Raw genomic sequence first — 15,150 nt, 5'->3', positions numbered from 1 at the left:
AATCGATTGGTTATACAACTATTCAAGTTCATATATTCAGGGTCAATATATAACATAACAATCTATCCACGGATTCTTTTATCTGACAAAGTTACAGTTGACGACTGCCTCTCTTTTATCTAATTGTAAGCATATGCTTGTTAGAAGAGGCGTGTGGGTAGACGTCGGCTTTGCCTTATTTTCTGTCTTCGTGGTATAGATGGCTTGAAAGTGGAGATTTGGATTGAAGGAATATTTTAAGAGGAAAAAAAATGAGGGACCGTCGTTGGTGGCGTAGTTGAGAATGAAATCTCACAGTGACCACTGTCACTTATTCCTCTACCTACAAGAGCTCCCTTACGTCCAAAGGAACATTAATTTCCCTGTATACGTTATACCTCTATAAATGACAGTGTTTTGTCAGTTGACTTGAGTATTATGATTTGAAAAGAAACAACATCACGCAGTGACCGAGGTCGATATTTAATGAACATTTGAGACTCACTACCTTAAATTTCATGAAAAAAGTGTTTTTTATTTGTTTGTCTAAGTTTGTTTTGTTTTTAGTTTTTTATTATAACAGTGCCACACTTTTAGGAAGGGGGGGGGGTAATTTTGAACAAATGTTGGACAATGATACAAATGTCTTTTCAGTATAGTGAGCTGTTATTAACATTATTTTGACTGGTTAACCGCTTAAAATGAACTCATAGAATTCATAGAACTCATAGAATTAAGTAACTAAAATCATACGTTATCGTTTTGTATGCTTGTCTTTGGACCGCTCACGGAAACCAAAGTAAGTTATGTATTCTTGCAAATGTTTGAAGTTTTCAGTCAATCAAATGGTGTAGCAAAATAACCAGTGCGTATTTCTATAGTAAAATGTAGTCCATCAATATTACGACTGTTATTCTCCTAAATGTCGAAGTTTTTGAATGACAATATGATATAGGTGGTTTACATACGACCCCTGAATAAACCAGTTGAATGTGTGTCACATTTCGCTTTCTATATAACGACTCCCGATATGCTAGTCATGCTTGCATATAGAGTAAGTTGTCCCTATCCTTCTCTGTCTTGCAAAGAGACAGCAGTGAATTCGAAAACTGACTATTTAATAATTTTACCTCGCCTTGGCTACAAAAATCTGAGTTCCGATAACAAAAAATCCCGAAATCAAGAGTTCAATCGTAATTTCAGGTGCCCTCCTTACGTTTGTAGTAAGGGGGGGGGGCATTTTTAATTACAGTTGAAACTGGAAAAGTTCCGATTTTGAAACCTTTTGAGATCTTACTAGCGACTACTATCGTCAACGAGATGTAAAGTGAGTACATATTCGGTCTATTGCTAATATTTGATAACTGGGTATGAAATTCTATTGTAATTGGTGCGAAAGCATTTTGCTTTCACACTCACTATAGGCTTGTTACATTGTTTTTTGCAGGGCGGTGTTGAGCAAAACGCCTGCACCGACTGCAAGCAGGGCTACCCATATATAATAATGTTTTATTGTTCAGCATTGGCAAGCATTCGTATTTTGTTCTGTACATTGTAATTCAAAATCCTGGAAAAAATTCTCTCAGTTGAGAAACTAATCGATGATATAATGTAACGTAAGCTATATACTGAGCATAGCTCGTACGTGTGATGTCACATGAAACCAAATAAACTAAATGATAACTATACTTCATTGTTATTTTTTACTGTTCATTTTCATTGCCTACACTCAAGTCCTATTTTGGAGTAAATCTCATCCTAGAATCAATGTCAATGTTACTCATAATATCCGGAGATGACAACCAAAGCTGTACACAACTATAATATTATTAAATTACCAATGAAAACAAATATATGAGTTTATAATAAATTGATCACATGATAAGCAATCATTACTGAATTATGAATGTAAAAGAATGTCATCATTTGCATGTAGGATGTATTTAATGTGATACTGTAATTATTAATTGTGTATAATAGTATATGTGACTATGATGTTAGCTATCATGCTTTCAATACCTTCAATACCTCCATCACTGACGCCCGGAGTATAAATAACATTTATATTTGAAGGAGTCTGGTCGAAAATGTCCAGTGAATGTTCATCCTTGGTAAGACCTATGCAACGCCTTGCTCTCGTTTAGTTCGCCTATATTTCAGTTGAACTAAATCATTTTTAACAGGTCGTTATTTCGCCGTACACTCCCTCAGTAAGTAGACTGTTCACGTTAGAACATTTGTTTTGAGCGTATTATTCATAGGGACCCGTAACATTTCTTAGATTGCATTGTGGTTTTCTCTGTCAATTCGTGCGACTCATTTAGTTCATAAAATTGAATGGGGAGAGAGGTACTTCGAAATGTTTAGACAGGGATGTGCCGTCTACGCTGGAGGCGTTTGCCCATGTATAAATAAGGCACAGACAAGACCGACTGTTAGGGATTTCTCAAGTAAAGTCTACCAGTAAGTCCCTTTTTTCTGATGCTGTGGGGATTTTTCTAAACTTGAGGTGTTGCCGATAATTTGTGAATTTCAGAGAAAAAGTTGACCACATTCAGGGATTCTTTCGTGAAAAAGTTACCCATTTGGGTGAACATATTGTCATCGTCGCAAAAACGGTTTGTTTTACGGCACCGTTCTTAACGCGTCGTCCCACTGTACTGGTGTAGCGGAAGAAATAACAACTCTGTTTTGCGAGAATTACATATTTTATACATTTCTAAGGGAGTAACCCCCTCCATCCCCATCCCAAGGTATTAATATTGAATCAGTGTCATCTGATGAATGTGTGACATAAAGTGGCCTGTGGATATCAATTTGATTTGTCATAATCATATTCGAAATAAATTGTGTTTGTCGGAGATGACGTTCACTCATCACACATTCACCATATTTTTTCAAGCTAGAGTAGTAACAAATAATTAAATAACAAAATCACAAACTTTAAATTCAAAGCCCTTTAGAAGTTAACGGCGTACGGTAGTTGTGGGCAAAATTCTCTGTGATCGCTCTCTCAGTACGCATTTTAGAATTCTGCATCATGTTAGCGCCTAAAAGTGATGTAAAGTCGATTATTCAGCTTGCACGTATATTCGTGATGACATTGGTTCGATGGCAAGTATTACAAGTTAGTAGCAGTTGAAATACGCCGGACATCACATTACTTTCTAAGTACCTTTTCAAGAAAAGGTCAATGAGGGCGCACTGAAGAAGCATACAGTCTGGAACTCTCGTTCGAAATCATAGGGGCGGGTAATATTGCTTAGATTGTTGTTTTCCTCGTTTACGGGCTAAATATACCACCGTTTTTGACTACAATTTCCTACATATACCTGTGATGAAATAACATCTACTGATGGAGAATGATGCGTTTGTAGTAGCAGGATTCTTATGATATTGCATTTAGGAAAACAATCAGACAACAATTATAATGTTTTCTTTCGACAATGCCGCAGTGATAAACAAACCATAAAGGTCAGTGGCACAGTCAAAATACAAATAAAACGACTCGATCACGACGGCAATTTTATTAATATTTTGCTACATTGTACGAGTCTTTCGACATTTGTATTTCGTCTGTAGATTCAGTCCAGGTCTGATTTAGTAAGTTCAAGATTTGGTCACGTACAGACTGGTTTCCGGTCAAATCTTCGAAATGCAAGAAGGACGTTTAGTGTATCACATTAAAAACTCAAGATACAGTCAAGTAAATAGGTGCATATTACAACTGGGAAACTGATATGTGAGTAAATTATATATTATATATATATATATATATATATATATATATATATATATATATATATATATATATATATATATATATATATATATATATACTGGTGTTGTACTCTACACGCACATTTGTTACGTTTAAACAAGTAAGGTAAAAGGTTGGTAATTTGATTTCGATTTCAATGTTTTCGAAGTCTCTCCGTGGAACCGTTTATATCCTCTAAAACTCCAAGTTTAGTGTTACGGTAGCAAGATGATAAACAATGTTGCTGCCGCACCAATCAAAGTTTACTCTGTGGCAGTAGTGGACGGAAAACTGAATAAAAGAAAGTTGACTGACACTTGTCAAAACATCCTGAATAGCTAATCACAATTTAACCGTAGAGGGCGCCACAAACTGTTACAATGGGTCATGCCCAAATTCAAATATAAATTATAAATGTTATCCCAATTCCTATAAATACCTACTTCTACATCTTCAAGGTGACATCCTGTATATTGCCAGATTTCTACAATTTGAGAATGGACAACGCTTTTATTTGGAATGGCCACATAAAGGCATCCTTCTGGAGTGTAAATCTATTTTTCACAGTTGCAGATATAGGGTTAACACTGCGATAGAAATACGCCAAGATACGAGATTATAAATTCAATTTTTTATTTTCAAATTCGACAATTACCCTTATTTTTAATTCCTTTATTGAAGTTTATATTAGAAAATAAATTTAAATGTGACGGATTCTATCTACATGTTCGTCATTTAATAATGTTTTGACTTGAATATATTGCCCTAACCATATTTGAAACACACAAGGGATAACTTTGAACCATGACATTTGATAAACTGGTATGTACACATCTTGCTATTTTCCACAGTCTGCTATTGCTAATTTGTTGTTCGAAACGTTGCCTTAGTAGGTGAATCCCCTCAACCCTATAGCTTACTCCAGATTATACATGTGAAAGATATAGTGGCTGTGATTTCGGAGAATGGTTCGAAGTATCAATTGAAAGAATAAGAAAATTAATATTAATATTACACATGTTGATGTATTTAGGATCCTGACCCGTACTGACCGACATTCATCAGAATTGCCGCACACACACACACTCACACACAACAACAACAACAACAACAACAACAACAACAACAACAACAACAACAACAACAACGACGACGACGACGACGACGACGACAACGACGACGAAAGACGACTACGACAAACTTAACGCATCATAATATCACATATCAACCTCATATATTTGTACGTATATAACATCATAGTTTGGGCCCCCGTTTGACAGCCACCAATGTACAAATAAAACGTGCAATTTATAATGTACTGCCAATATATGCATATATAACTAAATATTTGCACCAGTCATGTTACAAAAAATTTGGGTTGATGCTATTTTCATGCACTGCATTATATATACATATAATACAGTGTGTATGAAAAATACCATATACAAGTGTCTCACTGGAGAGAATAGTGCCCGATGCAAATATATTAGTAGCAGAACATTATAGACTTAATTGAAACGAATAAGAATGTAATAAGTCGTTACTCAGAGTTTCACGCTTCATCAGCGATCATCAGACGACTGATAACATTGGGATTGTCAAGGTCGATAATTATATACATTTACATATTTGTGTATATTTTGCGTAACAAGATGGTCGGACTAAACTATTCCCTACGGAGGTTTACTTCCATAGTTGGAGAGGGAATATGTACTTTCTTGCCGACTAATTCAGACAGTTTTTTGTTCAGTAGCATGCTCTTTTCAGCACTGACTATACATAACTTCTCAGTTAGACAGAGATTACAACGTTTTGTCTCATTTGTGTAAGCAGCCGCTTGTGTGATGAAGACATGCTGAAGAATTAGTCACCTTATTGCTAGGTAACACAGGGGAGGAGGAAATAGCCTCCAAAGTTGGAAAATTTCTAAACCACACTGGTACTTGAGACTACCGCAATAACTATAGCAGTTCCTACCTAGGACAACGCCAACGCCAGTTATGACAAAAAATGCAGTGTTTTGTTTGCGGCAAAGTGGATCACATGGCCAGGGACTGTCACGAGAAAGAATAGTAACCACTGTCTTTGCTGTATTTGCGTCTCAACCGATTGTGAAAACCTATTTTAAATATGTACTATGGTAGAACTGCCACCAACGCTACACCAGAGATATAACTATTTTCTATGGTTACAAAAAATATGTATATATACAAGACCATGCGAAGGACAGGCCACCTTAAAAGGCTAAGGGCGCATAGGAGGCTCCACTGTCAAGGAGTTCCGGTTATCTCGTTATTGGACCTGAACACAAATTAGTGACATGAAACGCAAGTGCATATTTTATATGTATGTATGTATGTATGTATGTATGTATGTATGTATGTATGTATGTACTTATCTCCAAAGGTCTAAAAACATATCTCCTGACCAATTGATATTCAGAAACTCTGACGAATTTATTTCTGGTGAGATACACAAACATGTAGATGAGTGGAAAGAAATCACCATAGGCTTAGATAACCCAGATAAAATGATGGTGTGGATACACCATGGTGTAAAGTCTCCAGATACACAAAACACATTAAAGGGACTTTCAAAAGAAAAGACTACTGTCACGAGGCACCGCCACCACAAAACTTAAAGAACTACCAAAATAATAACGAATTCGCCCCGTTTTATTGCATAAACAATCATTGACAGAATAAAAACAGGCGCCATATCAGTTTGGGCGATCGTAGGACGTAAACCCCCCTCCCCCATATCGTCATGCCAATTGTAATCGAACCCCAGAAAGAGAATGTGTATAGATATGCATTACTTCAATCTTTGGATCAAGGATATCCCTTTCAAACTCGGTAAACTCATAGACGTCAGTACCTATTTCTGAAAAAATGACTTCCAATTCAAATGTGACGATAATAATTGTTACGATTATGTCCTAGTCGCTAAGCAGGGTAGAACATGCTTTGGCTTTCAAAGGGGACGGGTCTGGTTTATCTGTAACACATTACCATTCCAATGGAAGCTATCCGCTTATATCTACCTCAACGTATAGGTTACTCAATTACACGCTACGCTCGAAAACTGGGAGTCCCCTGAATACAGTACATAGACGACTTGCACGGAGGGCCTTTGCAGCCCACCCAAACACATCCTCCACAAAATGTACCCCTCTCTAATGCATTGAAACAGCGGCGTATATAGTAGCAGCTAGCACTATGGCGTAACAACATGTTACTTCTTAGCCTTGTCCAAAAGCGTCTTAAGGCCGGTTAAGTCACTGTTGATGTTGGGTATGGAAGTCGACACACAAGCCCACGCCTTAATTATTCCCCAAGACAAGAAAGATAATTTAAGAGCGAGCTATCCCCCTCAACGTAGTCCGAAAAATGAGAAAATGCTTCTCGTTCCCACATGCCAGATTAATACATACGCCAAATGGTGCTGGAAATATCTAAAGCCCTCAAAACGGCAAGACATTAAGTAAGAATTAGACAAGGACAGTAAAGACAAATTACTGGAATGGTAAAATATAGTGACTTACGCGAAACCATTCAAGTGGCCACCCACTACATACCAAACTGACACTGTTCACTGATGACAGCTCTTACAAATGGGGAGCAATATTACAAATTGACCCATCCAACGAAGGTGACACCCCCGTAGAAATCAGTGATATGTGGGAAGACTCGTAGAAATACGCGTCCATAAATGTAAAAGAAGCAGAATCGTTACCGTACCCTAATAGCCCTAAGCGGTAAATTAATTAATGTTAGGCTAGACGTCAATGTAGATTCAAAGGTGCTAGTCCATATCTGGAATAAAGGGTACCCTGGAACAAAATCATTTAAGCTAAGTCAGGTATAGAAAAATGCATATATCGTCAATGCGTAGAGTATAACATACGACTAAACATATCGCACGTTAGTTCAGCGAACAACATAGCTGTTCAAGCCTCCCGCGAACTGGGGACAAATGAAATCGCTCTAAAGAGCGCCACCTGGCGAGCAATTGACAAGAAATTCGGCCAACGCGGCATCGACGCCATGGCAACCAGCTCCAACGCAAAAATACCCCGCTTCGTACCACGCTCCCTGCAACCAAGATGTAAGGGGGTAAACGTCTTAACGCAACCATTTCGGTAACATGATACTATAATAATAGTAATCTATATATCAATCCTCCCCCACCAATGCATTTACCAGTAATCTCACACGTAATCAGAGAACAGCCGAGAGCTACAGTAATAGTTCAATTTGGCAACATTGCCCCCACCTTGCTGGCCCCGGTTAAGGAACAAGGCAACCGCCTACACGAAAATAGCGGACAAGGAATAAGGAAACGTCATTTTAGTACAGTCAAAAACAGGATACATACAGAAAAAGCTGCACCGGGAATCAGAAAAACAACAACAACAACAACAACAACAACAACAACAACAACACCAATCATAAACCACTATCCCCCCCACAGAGCTGTTGGTTATGCGGTGCCACAGGACACAACAACTCCACCTGTAATGGTACGTACCGACAAATGTCATTTCTGCTTTGCAATGGACAGTAGCAAAGCCTACAAACACAACAAGTCCAGAGCCTTAAAACACGCACAGAAAGATGTACACTTAATCGATGAACGCATACACGATCACGACATACTGGGTACCAAATCCACATATGAGAATCAAAAGAACAAACGTATACAACACTTAGAAGTATTCCTGCAACAGTTACCTGGCAAAAACAGTTATAACAGGCCATGCCCCAAGATATGGTGAGATTCCTAATCCACAAAGACAATGACGCCCGCACAAAGGTACACGAAGTCACGTGACATATTCAAGGAAATTCAATAGACGCCGGTGCAATCTACGAGTGCCCAAAATGCCTTAAATTAGGAACAATAAAAAATATAGTCGCAAAGCTAAAATCCTTCTACATTACATGCAGAACCTAGGGGTTTGACAATACGGCCCAGCAGCCTCCATTATGGTAGAAAGATATATAAAAAAATCCGGTGAAGAACAAGCCAAGGTTCACACCACCCCAAAGCAAGCTCGACCCGTATTCACTTCTATTAGAACACATCGCCAAAAAAATGTCCGCTTCATCGTCAACCGTCGACGCCTCTATGCAAGGGACATAACTTTATTGAAATACAGATGATGTCCGGGGACAGAGCCAGATATTTAGGACAAATAAAAACCCTACAAATACTCCGACTTACAGACAACACAGGGCTCATATTCAATCACACATTTGACAAAACACTGTTTCGCCCTACAACCCCCTGTGGCAAAAACCTTTGTCCGCACAAGCTGTGTACTCACAATTGAAAGCATTTGTATAGGAATTAAATCTGGATGCAGGAGAAACCCCACATAACTTTAGGAGTGCGTGTGCCATAATGTTAGCATTGGCGGGGACAGATCGGAGGTTAGCAATTTAGCGGCACTTGTGGGCTGGAGATCGTAAAAGACAGCTAACTACTACATGCAGTGTAAAAATAGAAGCCCCAGCATCAGAAACCATAGCCGCAATCGGTAGAGAGACCAATTTAACAGAAAATTACGAAAATGTAGAAAGGAGAGCCACTAAATGTAAGACTGCCCCCCCCCCCCTTTACATGTAATGGAAGGTGGCGCAATGTAAAATAAAAAATCCGAAAATATACTATATTAACAAAGATGAGAATATGATTATAGCAATATTATTCAAAGCCGCATAGCGGAGTGGAATTACTTCGCAACTCATGAATATTTATGAAACTAATATAAAATGGTCTAGAAAATGGGTTATCATTGTCATTCACTAACTACGGAGATAAAATAACAATAGAGAAACCTACCACCTGCACGAAGGGGAGGGGGAGGGGACGATAAAGGTCACTAAGACTTGGTCGATTTAATTCGGAATCACCCTCTATTTTCCCAATGTTTACCTTTGCCAAAAATATAGCCGCAAAACGATATTTCGAACCCAATCCTCATAACAAAGGCTATACTATTTAGCTAAGTAATAAGGCTTTAAATATAATATGTACTAATTAAACTTCCTATTATGACCAATCCAATGTCCGCTTTAACGCCAGTCAAAATTCGTTGTCGGTGAAAACCATTCCACTGTGTCCATCCACCGACATTAGGTTGAGCATCTTTAACTCTATTTAGATGGGCGGACCACAAACCCTCGTCTCCCTGAACTAAATGAAGTACTGGTAAAAATAAACGTTGAGTGCTTATCCCATGTATACATCTCAGAACCCCCAAAAACAAATTGGTAATCATTGAATCTTCAATTTGGTCACAAAACTACGAATTGTAAAGTTTGACCCTTCCCCAAACAATTACAATGCAAAGTATGACCCTCCCCCTAGACCATGTTTGTAAAATATGTCATCGCAATCATCGCAATACATGACTGTAGCTTTATTTACCGATGAAAGAAAATATATTCTGAGTCTACAATTAAGTATCCAAAAGATAACAGACCATTACTGGAAACCAATAAATTTTGAATATTATCGTTGTGCATCTAAGATGTTATATTATATAATACCCTTGATATTGCATGCCCTCGGTGCAAGGATATGATCAGCAGTCCGCTACACGTCGTGCTGATCTATTCCTCACACCGAGGGCATATAATCCAATATCACGGCTGTAATATATTTATTATATGTCACCTGGGAATTCATTTTCATGAAAGGAATTTCATGTCGGGAACTTTAAAGATGAATAGAATCGGATTCTGTGCTAGAACTGCGATTTTGCAAGATTTTACATTTAATGTTAAAAATAGCATTGGATTACTATATTTGAAAGCATTGTTGCGGGGTCAACTCATTTGCATAATGTTCAAAACAACGTTAACGTCGCGTGTCTTGTCAATCATTTCGGTCGCCATCATTGTCTTCAAGATAACAACTGTGCTGCCATCAAATGGATTGTATGATGTTGTATGTCAAGTGACGTGTTCGCCATGGGATCGGTTATTTTGAAAAGCTTGCCGTTCTCCCAAACTTTATCAAGTGCTGTAAACAGTGTGAACTCTCGCAGAGTGCGACGACACCAGCTACATTACAAAGTTTAAACGAACTGACATTGTTGCAAAGTAGAATTCCAACGCCATTTTAGTAGACATGAGTGTGTTTTATGGAAGAATTACTCCTCACAAACAAATGTTAATTTTGATGTTAGTTTTCATTCTGTATGTCAAAATAGTTCCAGGTTGATATCACCAGTCAATATAAAAAAAAGAGTTCTGGGTCGATTTCGGTCAGTATCGTATACAGACCGCTAGGTCATCATCACTTTCTCCATTGAAAACAATGCATAACGTGGTGGTCCAATATGCGTGACATATAATGAATTCATTACATTGATGTTTTACTTAATAATTGTGTATTATGGTATTACTCACATAACTAGTAGCATTCACGTCTCCTCCTGCTGCAATCAATATCCGTACTATGTTTGCTGCTTCATCACCATTGCTATTCTCACATGTCCTAAATAACGGTGTTTTCTCATACTGTAAATAGGGAAGAAGTTGGTATAATGTGTACAGTTTTGTAATGAATTCATGCAGTATTGATTTGGTCTGTACTGTGTTGTACTTTAATCTTTAAATAACACATTATTGAAATAAGCGGTAATTAAGTTATCAGTATTAATGTACATTGAAATCAACATTACAATCCAGATACACTCTATACAGTATTTGTCTAATTTGGTAGGATGGGATAAAGCTCAAACAGAGCTTAGGGATGGAAACTATATCGTTTAAACCATAACATGGGAAGTTCTGTTTCTGATGATAGTTTATGATTGATATCAGTTGAAGTTAGTATTGTTACATAGTGACCTGATAATGTTTAAATTAAGAATACCTAATGTCTGTATGGAGCCAATGCAACCACAGATGGCATGACAGTATATGTTTTATTCATTGCTTACAATTGTTTTAATCGAGGCAATATACTGCAAAACACGTTGATTTTTCTAGATTTCAAAGCTACCAACATATAACATGTAAGATACATCAGTGGTTGGTGCTGTGGAGTTAGTGAAAGCGACCAATGTCACATTTAGTTTGATGGTGTAAGTTGAAATGCATGTACGTATTTTATTTTGAATTGAATAGTACGTTTCCTATGATGACATGCAATGTTACAACATAATAGTTTTATTGAATATAAATATGTAATTGTTATTATTGATTTGCTGTAAAATTACCGATGAAAAAATAAACAGTTTCACACAATTTCTAAAGTGCAAGGTTTCCCATGGTAACCGACGACTGAGGGCGCTGTTGGTAAGGCTAGACTATCACAGACGGTGTTTTTAAAATTGATACACGGGAGACGTGCTACGACGATTTGAAGAAAATGAAAGTACATGTACCTGAACTCAAAGGTTTTCTAAAAAGCAAGGGAATATCCGAAACAGATGCGACCAAGGGAGATCTTGTTACGGTGGCTGCAAATGCGATTAGTCTAAATTTGAGAACGTTAGTGGAACGAGACAACTCTGAGAGTGGGCTAAAACAAATGGTGCACAATACAAGCAGATGGAGAAAACGGAGTCATTGATGTACGTTTGGTGAGATAGTAGAATGACAAATAACAAGATCTTCCAGATATTGATTTAATTCGAATCAATGCTTACCTACGAAGTGTATGTAGATGGTCAGATGAGCGACTCATAAACTACCGCAAAGACAACGGACACAAGATGTTTGATGATGATCATGTCCACGGTGTGAAAATGCATCAAGTGTCACGGTCCCATTTTATATACGTCAAATGTAATTTTATCCATGAAACTAGTCAGTCTGATAAGACGAAACATTGATTGTATTACAAAGTGGTGGACGATTACACGCATGTGGATGTGACTGTGTCGCGTAAGTATTTCTAATGAGTGCATGTTGATTAATTTTCCATCAAATGTGTATTTGATTGTTGTGTTCGAATTTACATGTATATATTTATCACTTGAACCATAGACGTTTCCTCTTCAAAGCGCGTTTTAACATTCCCCCTAATACATCAATGGTTTAGATAACCAAGGAGATTCTGATTATGATATTTCTCACAACAATTGGAGTCGTGTCGTAGTCAGAATTTCCTCCATTGTTCAAGATGTGTAGCATGGCAGGGTGACATTGCGTTATGTTATGGACAATCTTGTTTGACCATATTAATCATAATTATATCGACGACTATGAAACAGTGTATCAGTGTTGACATCCTGTAGAGTCAGGGGTGAACAGGTCACATAATAACGTTAAAAGATCTGGCTAAAACAAATGTTTATACTATACAACATCCACAATTTGAATTTAAAATTACAGCTCTTCAATCACCCACCACTTCAATCAGGATATTATATGAGTATTGTATGTAAGTCAAGTTCAACTACAGAGAAACACTAGCACACTGTGTTATATTGTGCAATAAACAAACAACAGAGAATATATAAACTCTCACAAGACGAACATGAACATTTATTAAATTACTACATTAATATCATTATTTCAATGCAATCATCTAAATCAAACAGAATACATATGTAAATATGTACAAATATACAAATATATGTACAACTATATAGAGGTTCAAGAAAATGTGTGTGTGTTTGTGTGTGTAAAGTTAGGTTTTTGTCATTGTTGTGGAGTATTTACATATTGTGATTGTTTGCAGTAACAGAAACAATAAACCTGGGTTAAAAGTATAATAGCATTGTGTAGCATTTAGGAACGTGTCATTTATTTATTTTGTTTTGATGTCATGTCTTTTGTATTCAATGAACATTTTGTTTTCCAGAGATAATAGATCGCGTAAGCACTGCATGGCTTTCTTTTTTTCAGTCTCAACAGCTATACAGAACGGGATCATCATACATATGTTGGGACTTACAGATTGTGCACCTGGGACAAACCAAGGAGGGAATCAATGCTTTGCAAGAAGCCAGCAATCCCAAATTTACACCGGGTGGAATACGATCCTTTATGTACAATGCATTTGTAGGTATAAATTCTCTTCTCCTACAAACGTTTGATTCAGTGCCAGACATTGAAACTATTCATAGGCCAAACACTATTGCTGACTTAGCTTCCAATTTCAAAGAAAAGTTTTGAATCTAACTTTGATGTGTATTTGAAAGATCATGAACAATGAACATATTGCAGCTGTAAATAATCTTGCTATAAAGGGTCAAATGATTTAGCTATAGACAAGGTCGTTTCACTGCAAGCAATTTTCATACTTACTGTCATTATAAGGAGAATGGTGTTAATAATTATCCTGTTTCTAAAGGCATGTTCATATTGCTTTTTTTCGTGTTTTTTTTTCTTCGGCGTAAATAGGTGAGAACGATGAGTAAACAGAGGAGATCAGCTGTATGTGTTCACACACCATTACCCGCCGGCGTAAACGCATGTAAACAACATGGCTGACGTTGTAGAGACTGTCTTGTGTTTTTTATTGCTGTATACGTTCATGCGTTCGCGAGAAATAAGCGAAGACGTCTTCTCATGCATGTTGACAATTTCACTCATCGTCGTGATGCCCAGTTTAACTTTCGACAAGCCATGCAACACGCTCGACGTCGACATGTCGACCAACGTGAATTCATGTGCTTTCTATTCGTAAAAATTCTGAATTCAGTCACACCAGTTGTTACCTCTTTCGCTGTAATGGTGGACCATGTGTGTATTAGTATTAGCGAGGGACATGTTGTACTATGCTCTGTGACGATTGATAACCTTGATTCGAATGGCGTCTTCTGCAGCCAACAGGAAGTTATTTCGTTTACAGTCATCGCACTAATTTCCCGGACAGCAACTTAATGATGTTGCCAGCTAATTACTGAGCAATATTGAGAGTTCACTTGACAATTACCGAGACACATGTTTATTTTGTAACTGATGTTGCTGAATGCTGACTCAGCAGAAACTCATTTCCGTATTAATTTATACGTCACATTGTAGACTAAATATCCTGATTGACATTGTCAGGACTTATGTACTATGGCACCGAATGTATCAAAAAGCATACAGATAGACAACGTTGTTGACACTAATTTTGATTAACACTTCCATTAGATAGCAATGGACGACCGTTCACATGAGCAGTGTACTCTACACAAATTTGATAGGACCATTCTTCTTGTATATGACTGTCGGCAAGCCTTTGATTTCGACATGATTTTGCCATTTTTTTTGTTTTATTCTCTACTCCCGTTTGCCCTGATATTCAACGTCTCTTCTCAAATAATGATAGTTTGACATGTCGACATAGTACAGCAGATAGCCTACACAGCGGAGAACCACCGCCGGTTTCAGTATGAGTAAACCCCGGGAGTAAACGGCAAATAATTGATTTCTTTTTTCCGGCTAGTAAACCAG

The sequence above is a fragment of the Glandiceps talaboti genome, chromosome 19 (genome assembly GCF_964340395.1).
Source record: "Glandiceps talaboti chromosome 19, keGlaTala1.1, whole genome shotgun sequence".
In the NCBI taxonomy this organism is placed as follows: domain Eukaryota; kingdom Metazoa; phylum Hemichordata; class Enteropneusta; family Spengelidae; genus Glandiceps; species Glandiceps talaboti.
Note: the sequence above shows the minus strand (reverse complement) of the source record.